This window comes from Pinus tabuliformis, chromosome 1_1 (assembly GCF_031772625.1).
Source record: "Pinus tabuliformis cultivar Carrire ecotype Pingquan chromosome 1_1, CPIR1, whole genome shotgun sequence".
NCBI classification, from domain to species: Eukaryota; Viridiplantae; Streptophyta; class Pinopsida; order Pinales; family Pinaceae; genus Pinus; species Pinus tabuliformis.
This window is the reverse complement of record NC_142297.1, coordinates 306,455,611-306,468,875: the sequence shown is the minus strand read 5'-3', so window position 1 is coordinate 306,468,875 and position 13,265 is coordinate 306,455,611.

Sequence of the window (13,265 nt, the reverse complement as noted above, 5' to 3'; positions counted from 1 at the left end):
ATCGTCAAAGGTTCAGTACCTGCCAAGAATAGGTCATCAACATATAAAACCAAAATCAATGGCATACCTTGGACTACTTTGAATTAGAGGTTGGGATTGGCATTTCTTCTTGTGAATCTGATCTTTACTAAGTAACTGCAAATTCATGCATACCAAGCTCACGGATCTTGATTAAAACCATACAATGCCTTCTTCAAACTGCACAAATGAGTTCTTCGATCTTCCACTTCAAATCCTTGTGGTTGTTCAACATATACCTCTTCATGTGACATGGCATGAAGGAATGCAGTATTTACATTCATCTCATAAATATTCCATCCCTAACTTAGCAAGGGAAGCTATAGAACAGATGGTTTTATATCAAGCCATGGGAGAAAATATGCCATCATAATGTTCTCCCTCCTTCTAAGAGAATCTTCGGGCTATGAACCTTACTTTGTATTTCTCAATGCTACCATCAATTGTATCTTTGATCTTGAAAAACCCTTTTGAATTCACAATAAACTTCCCTTTCAGTCTAGGTATAACATCCCATACATCATTTTTCATAATTGATTCATATTCTTTAGCCATAGAATCCTTCCAAACTTGTTCTTTTACAGCTTCTTCGAATGGCAATGGTTCGTCTTAAATCATAATGCTCATAGCTGCAACATATCCCTGATACTTGCATGGTTGCTTCCTTTCTCTGAATTATTTATGAATGGCGGCATTTCTTTTAGTATCCTATAAAGTATTGTGAAGCCAAAGTGGTCTCTTCCTAGTGGAAGAATCACTTGGAAGAGGATCTAACAAATCCATAGGCTCCATGGTATCATCAACCATATTAGACTCAGGCATGGATGGGCCATCTAGAATATCCTAGTCATCATTCTCTTCCTTGGGAGGAGGAGGCAAAGGAAAATGTCTTGCTTTTCCAAGAGCTGAATCTTCATCAAATGTTACACCCCTACTGATTTCGACCTTCCTCTGACAAGGAATCTAAATATTATATTCTTTATAATTTTCACAATAACCCATAAACATACCTTTTCTTCCTATAGCTTCCAATTTTTTCCTTTTATACTTTAGCACATGAAAATATACGGGGCATCCAAATACATGAAGATGGCTTCTATTAGGCTTGATACCTGTGAATATTTCTTTAGGAATCTTGCCTTTTAATGCTTGATGAGGCACCCTATTTTGAACATATACAACAATAGATGTAGCCTCAGTCCAAAGGAACTTTGGCACCTTTCGATCATGGAGCATAGCACGAGAAATTTCTAATATAGACTTGTTCTACCTTTCAACGAGACCATTATGTTAAGGAGTATATGGCACAATCATTTCCTTCTTGATTCTGCCTTTCTCACCAAATTTTATGACGTCTTTTGAAATGTATTCCCCTCCATTGAGTTGAAGACTTTGATTCTCTTTCCTAATTGTTTTTTGATCAATTCTTTGAATTCCTTGAATGTTTCAAAGGTTTCATCCTTGTGCTTAAGGTAGTATATCCATGTATTTCTTAAGAAGTGATCAATAAAGGTGATGTAGTAGAGATGACCACCAACATCATGTATATGCATCATACCACATACATTAGAATGAGTGAGATCAATGATGTCATTTGTCTTGTTCTTACTATAGGGAAATGGTCTCCCTATTCTCTTTCCACTTGCACAAGCTGGAAAAACTCCATCATGATGAGGTTGAACATCGGGAATACGTGATAACAATTTATTCAAGTTTAAAAGTGAATCATAGTGTAGATGAGCTAGCCTATGGTGCCATAAATTGATCAGAAAATTGGTATTAAGAACTAATACTAGAAGAGGTCTTCCAGTGACTCTATAGATTCCTTCCAATATTGATCCTAATGTTAATGCATCTCTCATAGGTGAACCAACAGGTGAAGTAAAACATTTCCCTCTTGATGAAGGCACCCATCATCCCTTTATCTTCCAATGTGGATATAGATACCAAATTATTCATTAATCCTGGTACATACATAACATCATGCAGTAGAACTGATTCCCTAGAATTCAACTGAAATTTTATGGACCCAAAGCCTTTCACGAGATGAGTAAATTTTTCTCCAATAATGATCTTTAGCTTAGTCTCCCTCTCTACCAGATTAACAAGGACTTCCTTGTAACTAGAGGAATGTTGAGTGGCACCGCTATCAAGCAACCAACTATCCTATGAATCCGATGGAGAAGTACTAGTAATAGTAGAAGTAAGAATGTATTCAGATTTATTTATAGCATTACTTTAATACCTGGGAGCCCTTGAATTCTTTTGAGGACGATTATCTTCTCCATGGTCAGGTGAGGAGTCTCTTCTTCTTCTTTCATATCTTCTATCATGGTTATTTGTTTGATTGTATTTTATTCATTTGTTATGGCAGTTTCCTCTAGTGTTGTAATGTGGCCTCTTTCCTTTCTAAGGATAGTCTCATGCATAATGACCCTTTTTGTGGCAATTGAAGCATTCAACATGAGATATCAATCTATCATTACTTCCTTTTGTATTTTTTGAAGGAGGCTTCCTTGATGGACCTCTATTTTCCTTCTTCCTTTTTCCATGAGTGCTCTATGCAGCATTCTCTCCCTCTTCATGCTTTTGAATCCTTCCTCTTATTATCATCCTTAATTATTCTTGAGTGAGCTTCCCAAAAAGTTCATCAAATGATGGAAGGACATTGTTTTTGCTGATTGTAGTAATGAAGGTTTTCCAAATAGGAGGGAGACCTCTAAGAGTCACAACTACTAGCTCTGTGTCAGGCCCTTTTCTCCAACTCTATGCAAATTATCTCTAAGGCGAGAGATCCTCATCATGTAGGATTGGAATCCTTCTCCTTTGTTCATGTTAGTTTCCCTGAGTTGATATTTCAAGGTTATGATCTCATTTAAGTTTTTTATTTCATACATGTCAGCTATCTTTTCATACAGATATTTAGACTTTCTTAAACTCCAAACATATGCAATTAAATGATCTTGTAAACCATCAACTATAATTTTCTTTTCTTTGGACTCACCATTCTTGTACCTATTCTTGAGGAAAGTGGAATAATTTTCTTGAGGCTTGGTCATCCTTGCTTCAATGTATTCTAGCACATCATTTTTGTCAGTTATGATCTCCAATATGATTTTTCATGCAACGAAGGTTGATGCACCACCCAAATTTCCATGCTCCTTGAAGGTAGAGGACATCATCTTGACCTTGACTAAGCAATATGAGTTTTCAAAGAGAGGGCTTCAATGCTTGTCCTCTTTTAGGCTTGTCCTTCACATTAGCTCTGAAACCATGCTAAATTTTCTAATTTTTCTATGCTCAATCAATTACTTTAGCCCAAATTACTTCTTTATTAATAATGCATCAAATTATTAGCAGTATAACCAATCATAAATGTAACTAGAAAAGAACAATATATGCAGTGACAAAGAAGATAATAACATGACCATAAGAGACAATAGATTAGTCTGAGATCGGGGAAAAAACCCCATAAGTAGGAAACACTTTCAAATCTTCTTCTTTAATAGGTCACCATAAAACGATTTCAATAGAGAGTATGATGAGCTTCAATACATATGTTTGCAACGGATATCAATGAATCAGATCTACAGATTTGTATAATAGCAGAGAGAGAAACCGAAATCCAACATATTGTTGAAGCCAACTAAAGCCAAGATATCAAACCCTAGATCAGAACCAGGGATGCTCTCATAAAAAATTCCTTTATGCATCTGAAACACCTTGTATGCTCTCTCAAACACTGAGTGAGGGCGATTGTGACTGCTTGGTCACTCTCAGGAACACTGTGTGCTTCCGTATGGGGGAAATTAACTAGAAACCCTTGGACACTCCCTTAGTGTTGTTGTGTGTGCATTTGACATGGCCTTGATGCTCTCTGGGACACTCTGTGTGAGCGTCCCAGGACCAATGTAACCCGATCTAACTCCAAACCTCTGGACACTCTCATAAGCCTGTCTTGTAGCAGCTAAGGCTCTTTGGATGCTCTCTTGTCCACTCTATGCTAGTGTTGAGGGACCAGATTGCCTTGTTTTATGCCAGCATCCAGAACCCAGAAAAACCCTAACATAGAGTGAACCTCTTATCGATGATTTTATACCCTTGTGCGAACTCATTCTGTCAAGTCTGTGCGAGCCAAGACAAAATATAAGGATAGAAATTGACTTGATCAATGTATTCAAATGAACTTGAGGTCACTTCTATTTATATGCTTTCTTGAGGGTTTACTTCGGGTTAAGATTGACCCAAGTAGTTAGTCATGTGGTGGGTCGACCCATTCCATAATGTATGTATGAATAAAAAAATTCAAAACTTAACTACCGCTTAACCAAAATAGGTGATCTTTAGGTTGATTTTGGTCCCATCGAAAAGAGGAATTTAATGTAAGAATGATCCAGGTGGATATTCATGTCCACTTGCCAATTCCACTTGGACCCCCACCATTGCTTCTTTCATTTTTTCAATTTCCTTAACTATAGCATAGTTTACTATTTTTAGCCGTTTTTTGGGTCCTAAAGTTCCGGAGCCGTTTTGAGGCCCTAAACGACATTTTCCTGGAAATCTACCACCAAAGATTTTATTTTTTTTAAATCATCTTTTCCATCGCAGTCCTCAAAGAGATATTTCCAATGGGTTATCATGCGTGTCAAATAGAGATAATATGACCAAGTCGCGACCTTGGGAAGTTGGCTGTCCAACTCACCCCAACGGGGACCATAAACTCTTGGTGTTTCATCTACTCGGGTTAGGGATTTGGTTGTTTAGAGTTTGATCTTATTGTTCAATAATAAAATTCCCTTGAGCCTCATTGTAAGGCAGTTCAAAGGCATGTAGCCGCCACATCTCTTCTCAGAGATAAGCTACCATTGCCCTAGTTGGTATATTTCCATTTCTATTTGTAAGCATATTTCAGTATTTCACATTAATGAAATGAAGTATTATTTCCACTGCATCTCTGTGTTTATGGTTATCTCTGCAATTTGTTACATTCATGTTTAAATCAGGATCAGTCGTATTAGAGCGGTATGCTTTTTTCCTCTGTTTTTCTTTGCATGTCCCCAACAAGGTCAAGATATAAGGAGTTAGGGCTTAAACTGGTGGAACCTTTGCAAGACCAATCTCGCAAATCCTGATGGCCTCCCATGGAGGCTGAAAAGAAAGATGAGGGGGAAGGAGATCCTATCAAGATCTTGCTCGAAGAATCCCTCGAGCAATGAAGGAATGCGATGATGGACAACTATCCCACATCCTTTAGTGGCTACCCAGGGGCGACGCATCAGCTTCCAACAACTACTCTGGAAATGCCACACCGTTTAAGGAACAAGTTAATTTTGAAATCCCCATATTCGAGGGTCAAATAGATGTAGATGCCATCAATAAATGGTTAAATCTACTAGAGGGTTATTTTTCTATCCATGATTTTTCCGATCAAGAAAAGATTATTTTCGCTCTTCTCAAAGCAGCCCCCCATGTCAAGGACTAGTGGGAAACCTACTGCGAGTAGAAGGATGAAAGTACAAGCTCACTATTTTCAGTCATACCCACTTGGAATTCATTCTGGGATGCCATCAAGGAGCAGTACTACCCTATCGGAAGCTATGAGGATTAATACATAAAGTGGAACACGCTGCGGCAAGGAAGGGACCAAGACATGCCGATGTTTACCAATATTTTTCATACCCTTCACACAGAGTTGGGTATCAAGGCTTTGGAGTAGCATTTGGTACTCAAATACTATGGCTACCTGCACAAGTACATCCAGGAAGAAATAGAATTCTTGAACATCTCCTCGCTTGGCACGACATACCGATATGCCATCAAGGTCGAGCAAAAGTTTAAATCGAAGAAGCGAGACTTTGGATCTGCGAATCCGAAGCAAGGGAAAGGTGCCCCCAAATCGTAGAACAAAGGACAAAGCCAAGGCGGGGCAGCCCAAGCAAGCTGCCAAAGCTACAAGCAAAGAACAACACCTCGAAGTAGAAAAAGGACATGGGAAAGTGGTGTGAGTTCCATAAGAGCTCCACTCACAACACAAGTGAGTGTCGGGCCAAGCAGTCACTCGTGGCCGAGTTAAATCTTTCAGAATCAAATGCATGTTCCGACTCTGAGTCAGAACCTGACAAGGGGAATGACAAAGGGATGTAGATTATCGATGCAGAGCCTAATGCCACCATTGCCACCATGAAGATACAGAACGAGGAACCCAAAAATCCAGAGGAGGAGGAGAATCTCTTCCACTCGCAGATGTGGTTAAAGGGCTCCCCACTACAGTTCACTATCAACAACAGGAGCCAAAATAACCTATTTCGGCAGAAGTCATGAAGTGGTTTGGCTTACCGACCACAACACATCCACAATCATACACCATCAAGTGGCTTCACCAAGGACGAGATCTTCGCATGAACTAGCACTGTTGCCTTCCATACAACATCAAGCCCTTCATGGATGAGGTATTCTGTGACATTACTCCCCTTGAAGTTTGTGATGTATTATTAGGATAACCATACTTCTTGAAGCGACATGCTATGTATGAATCAAGGCCCTGTGAAGTTATTGTTAATTGGGGAAATAAGCTATACATGATACTGAAGCTAGCACTACCTACTGCCATCTCTTTGGTTACTACAAAACAATGCAATAAGCTCATTTCCAAAACTGGGATTTTTTTTTTCTTGATGATACACCCTCAAGGAAATAAGAAGACAATGGCCTCAACCTCCATAGAAGGCCCCTTCACATGACAACTACAGATGGAAAAGGTCATGTAGGAGTACGAGGACATATTCACCTCCCCCGCAGGGGTTCCTCTGCACTGTCAGGTCAAGCACTCCATCGATATGACCCCAAGTGCATCGTTGCTCAGTGGATCAATCTATCGGCGCTTCGTTCTAGAGAACGATGAAATCAAGAGGTAGATTTAGGAGCTGTGCAGGAAGGTCAAATCCATATGAATTCATCACCCTATGGGAGCCCTATCATATTGGTACAGAAGAAGGATGGGACTTGGAGACTCTGTATTGACTATTGGGCGTTGTGCCCAATCCCACGGATTGATGACCTCATGGACCAAATGAAGGGGGGAAAATAATTTATCAAGATCGATTTGAAGTCAGGATATCACTAGGTACCAATCGAACCCTCCGATGTGTGGAAGACTTCCTTCAAATCCAATGAGGGCCTTTTCGAATGGTTGGTTATGCCTTTCGGATTAGCGAATGCTCCTGCAACCTTCATGAGGCTAATGGATGACATCTTGTGGCCATTCACCAAATCATTTGTAGTGGTATACTTGAATGACATCCTAATATTCAGCCAGAGTTAGGAAGAGCACCTCCAAGACATCCGACAGGTTCTCCAAACATTGCGGCAACACAAATTATGTGCCAATTTGGAGAAATGCATGTTTCGCATGAACCAAGTTCAATATCTGGGATACATTATTGATGAATAGGGGGTGCATGTGGATCCAACCAAGATGCAAGTCATTCGAGATTGGACATCTCCAGCCACTCTCACAAAGCTTCACAACTTTCTAGGTCTTTCCACTTCTACCTCAGGTTCGTTGGTGTTTTCTCATATCACTTTGCCTTTGAGTCAAGTCACCAAGGGAGGAGCGAAAGCAAAATTCTTTTTGTCTGAATTTCAACAGAAAGTATTCAAAGAGTTGAAAGATCGCCTCTACTGGGCACTAGTGCTCACATTACCAGACTTGCAACAACCATTTGAGGTCGAGATAGATGCCTCTGACTATGCTATTGGGGCAGTCCTTACTTAATAATAGCATCTAGTGGAATATCATAGTGAGACACTTTCAAGCACTATCCAGAAGTATCCCACTTATGACAAAGAGATTTATTCCACTGTGCAGGCCTGCTGACAATGGAAGCATTACATTTTGGGGAAGGAAATGGTCATCCACACAAACCACCGACCCCTGCAGTTCATACAGACCCAAGGGAAATTGCAGAATGATCGCCATTAGAAGTGGCCCACATGCCTACAACAGTTCCATTTGAATATCAAGTATAGGAAGGGCAGCACCAATAATGTTCCATATTACCTCAGTCGACCATCGATCATGGTGTTTACCACTGTGCTGAACTGTTGTGGGCACGAGACTTCTAATTGGCCACTTCTCTACAAAAGTGTCCCAGAATTTGGCCACACAACTAGACCCTCTTGGACGGTCAACATGTTCCAAATTTTCACCTCCCAGATGCCCTATTATACCACCTGGGTCACCTTTTTGTTCCTTGAAGAGAGTGTGCCAAGATGATTTGGGAAGCACACTACAATTGGGCTATTGGGCATTTCAGGGTCGAGAAAATAGTGGCAGTACTACAAAAGTATTTGTATTGACCAAATCTTTGATAGGATGTCAAGAAGTACATCAGATCATGCACTTCCTATGCCATTTCAAAACCGACCATCAAGAAGTAAGGCCCCTATACCCCGCTGCCTACCCCTAATTGACCTTGGGAATCCATCTCCATGGATTACATGTCAGGCCTTCCTTCCACTAAGCATGGAAATGACTATGTTTTTGTGGTCATCGAAAGGTTCTTGAAGATGGCCATTACGACGTCCTGCATGAAGAATATCACAGCAGAAGCAACTGCTAAACTCTTCTTTAAACGAGTGTGGCTATACTTTTGGATCCCACAGTTTATCATTTCAGATCAGGACAGCAGGTTCCTTAGTACATTTTGGTCCAATCTTTGGTCGATGCTGGACACCAAATCACTAAGTCCATAGCCTTCCATCCTCAAACTCATGGCCAGATAGAGGTTGTCAATAGGACGATCGTACACATTCGGTGTATGTACAACTGAAATCATCCACACACATCTGAAAAGAGCCTCCCCTATATTCAACACAGCGACAATCGAGCTCTCCATAGCTTGACTGGCCACAAAGCTTTTCAGGTGGGCTTGGGATTCCAACCACTATGTCCCATTGATGTGGCCATGCCATTTGTAGCTACTCACGCAGATTTGGCTCATGTCCAGTTCGAAACAGAGAAGGCAAACAACTTCATTGAGCACATCCAACATATTCGCCAGCATGTCCATGACATTCTGGAGAACTCAAATGCCAAGTACAAGAAGCAACATGATCAACATTGGGTGCCACACAAGTTTCAAGTGGGCGACAATGTCTGATTGCAATTGCAAAAGGAACGCCTTACCAGAGCCTATCAGAAACTTAGACAACTGAGATATGGTCCTTACACCATTACCAAGGTTGTGGGAGTGTTGATGCCTATAAAATTGTAGCACCAACATTGGGGGATAACCACCCAGTTCAGACCTTAGTACAACTCCTTATCCATTTGGGATGGTGGCACCGACTGGGGGTTATGCGACTAGTTTCCCAATAATGTGTGTGGTTTGATGAATGAATGTTTTAATGTATATCGGAGATGGTAAGTGGTTTATTCTATTACTTTAAAATATACAAATATTCCTACATAACCTAGGTAATCTAATAACAATGTGATTCTTGATAATTCCTAACAAACAAATGATCATATAGATGATTTACTTATCTATAGAAAGGTGTATTTAAATAACGATTACTTTGTTTAAGAAATTAAACAAAGTAACTACAAAAACAAATCGCATGACATTGTAATATTAATTGCTGATATATATCTCTAATTGTAACAATTCTAAATCATTCAGAAATGACTCAATATAGAATTATTTGAAGTGTATGAATACATCAACAATAGAAAAATCAAATGAAACGCCAATTAAATCAACACAAAAAGAGCAGTGATAGAAATACTGCATGCATTTGAGTCTTGATCTGTAAATAACATTCCAGTTCCACCTCTTTATTCTAGAAACTTCCAGGAGATACAAAAATACAGGTCTTGAAAAATTTCTTTCACAAAAATCTGAAACCTTGATCCACTGCTTATAAAAAATTAAATTTAGAAGCACAAAAGTGTAGCTTCTCAAGTCTAGCTTTTGTAAAAATTGAGGACCCTTTTTTCAATAACATGAAAGGGTTTATATAATATAACTAAAACAAACTATCAACATAAATCATTTAGAGTTGTTGGAACTATAAATATGCAAATCTTGGATTTGCATTACAAAAATAGTATTGCGATTGCCTTTGAAAAGGATTCATTGTATCTATTTTTGCTCCTGTATCCACAACTAGCAAATTTAGAGCATGTTTTGAATTTCCAGAAGATGACTCATCCTTGAGTGTAGTTGTCCTGTGTACGTGGCATCTGAAAGCTCAGGCACCATGCGATCAAAATCATCAGTAAGGAATTTGATGGTCATCTGCTGACTTTGCGGCTTAACCAAAAAGGACCAAAATGCATCCCACGTAAGGCTTTGTACTCTGCTAAGTTGTTCTTCTTTGGTGGCTAAATATTTCTTCCATTGATTTTCTAACATTTTCGCTTTTGGGAGCTTTCCAGGGGAATAGTCAAAAATCAAATTTACTCCATATAAATTATCATTTACCAGCTCTGTCACATTTTTCATTATAGATTTGGCACTGGAAGTGGCCCTTTCTGCCTTTATTAACTGCATTTCCCATTCTGAAAAAACACTTCTTTATGTGACTCTTGAACTTTTGGTAGGTTAGCAGCTCTGCCTTCCGCTGTGCTTTTCCATTTGAGGAAATTTGAGACCTTGTCATCTTTGTCCTCAAATTCCAATCTGGTATTAGCTACCTGATTGATCAACGATGCAGTTATGATGCATAGTCGGTTGACGAGCGATATTTTATGGCAACGGAGATTGAGTTGTTGGAATAAGGCCTTATTTTCTTCTAGGGCTTCCTTCTTGAATTCCTCGACTTTAGGATAATCTCTAAACTTCAGGCTCAAAGAATGAAGGAAAAAGAGATATACACAGGTTCCCCTTGACCAAGCCGCATATACACGTGGGTTCGCCAACCAAAACGTGCATATGTGTATACACACACTTTCACGCAAGGAAAGGCACGTACATGTTGGAGAATTTTGTTTTGGTCTGTGGTATTTGGACTATGGTATTTTGACCCATGGTATTGAGTAAGGCCTAAGACTATAAAAGGAGGAGGAGATCATTAAGCAAATGCACTAAAGTATTGAATATCTAATGAATAACAAGATCTAGAATACTGGTCATTGGGTTATGGTGCATAGCTGGATCTGAATCAAGGAGGAACCTGAGCGCTTGAAGAAGGATAAGTTCTATTGATGGGTCAAGATCTTAAGGCTTGAAGAGAAGTATCTTTGTGTGGTTTTGATCTTTTATCTGAATAATTGATGCATGTAATAATATGTAAATCTAATGATCTAGGTATAACTGATGTCTGAATAGTGGTAAAGGTTAAATCATCCTTTACAGATCTGTACGCAGGTTTAGTATAGCAAAGGTGCATATACACACTAGTTTGGCATTTGAAAACTGTGTATACGTAGGTCCACCCTGAGAAAAATGCGTACGCATGTAGGTTCAACACATTGAAGTAGCGTACACCTCATGAAATATGTTTTAGCTACTTCTATTTCTTGTTGCAGTGTTCTGGGTTGTGGATTGGTGTTATCGGGAAATCTAGTGTCTATGCAGAGCTGCTAGTCCCACTAAGATTGGTAGCTATCTTAGAAACAAACAAACTAAAGTTACTTTCGTTTTCCTTTATGAGAAGTAGATAGGAGAGGAGCAAAGAATACCAACCTCAATATTTCTCTTGGTTCCTTACTTGTTCCTTCTCCCCTTTGACAGATCTTTGTCGCTCCTTCCTTGCTTACCCCGTTTCAAAGAGTACCTGTAAAGTCAAAGCAGCATAATACCTTCAAAGTATAGGGATCTACAATCATAAACAATATAGGACAAGATATATATTGACCACACAAAAAATATATCATCAAACATACAAGAATGTGGAGGAAAACTTTAATAGCTTTATTGATAGAAAGATTAGAAGAGAGGATTACAACCCATTGATCTAACCCATCATCATCCTCCCAGCATGAAATCCCTTCTTCACCTCATGAAAAGCTTAGATGACCCAAAACTATGATGTTCCACTAGGAAACCAACAGCACTTCCTTACAAGATCTCCAATTCTAGCCTCTGGATCTCTGGGCCGAGGGATCCATTTACAGATGTTTGCAGGGGGGTGAGTCAGCTTCTGGGATTTTGATTAGTGTCCTCTCTCTGATGGTTCTTGGTTCCAATTGGATATTCATGATCTCTTACTCATCCCTGGGAAAATTTAGAGAGGCAAGTGTCATGGGAGAAGTTTTTGGAAGTTTCCATGATCATCCACCTTGCAAACTATCTCTGCCATTTGTCTACTCTCAACCATCACACCCTACAGAAGGGGTTTTCAGTATGCATCACACCTTTTGCATGTGGTAGGTGAGATGCATCACACCCTTATCACTGAGTAGTCTGTATGGTCCAGTTTTGACCAGTTCTGAGCAATTTTCCATGGAGAACTTATGGGAGATGATGTAATCAGTTGACCTTGTTCCTTTAGGGCGTGAAACAACAATTTTAGGGACTTAGAAGCCCTTGGTTTATGGAAATATATGATTGGGGTTGCAGTGCCCAAATATGTCTATAACAGCTGCCCCCTAAAGCATGAGGTCGTAAATCTTTTGATGTCGGGTGAAATGCTTTATCATGAGGATCCGAGGTTTTTCGAATTGGAAGGCGACCTGTAATAAGATACAATACATTACATTATCTTCATAATATTTTTATGATCTAGATGAGGTGGGAATTCCCATACTCAGCTTTATAAATTCATTTTCATGTACATAGGATAGACAACCATCTGTGTGGCAGACTGATGACTCTGATAGAGCCATCATCCTTTGATTCGGATGATCATCTGTGCAGCAATGATGTACATTTGATGTCTTTATTTTCCTGAATATATCGCAGCTCGGATGGATGAAACTAGATCCGGGTCTTCAAACTCGTTCAATCTTTGCCCGAAGTACAAGTCGATCCATGTGAAAAGATGTTCTGGAGTCGAACATGGAAATACATCGCTTTATTACCAGGCAATGATGTAAGCTGTTAACAGGCGCGAGAGGAATCGCCGATGATGATGATGACCCTCAAGATACGACAGTACAATTCGCGTGGTGTGCAAATGGGACTTACCATCGAACACCACGCAAAATCTTGGCCATTGATGTAAACCTGTCGCCAGAAGTGAGAAACTTGCCATTGAGGCATGCAAGCTTCAAAGTACTGAAAGGGTTGTCCCTAGATCAA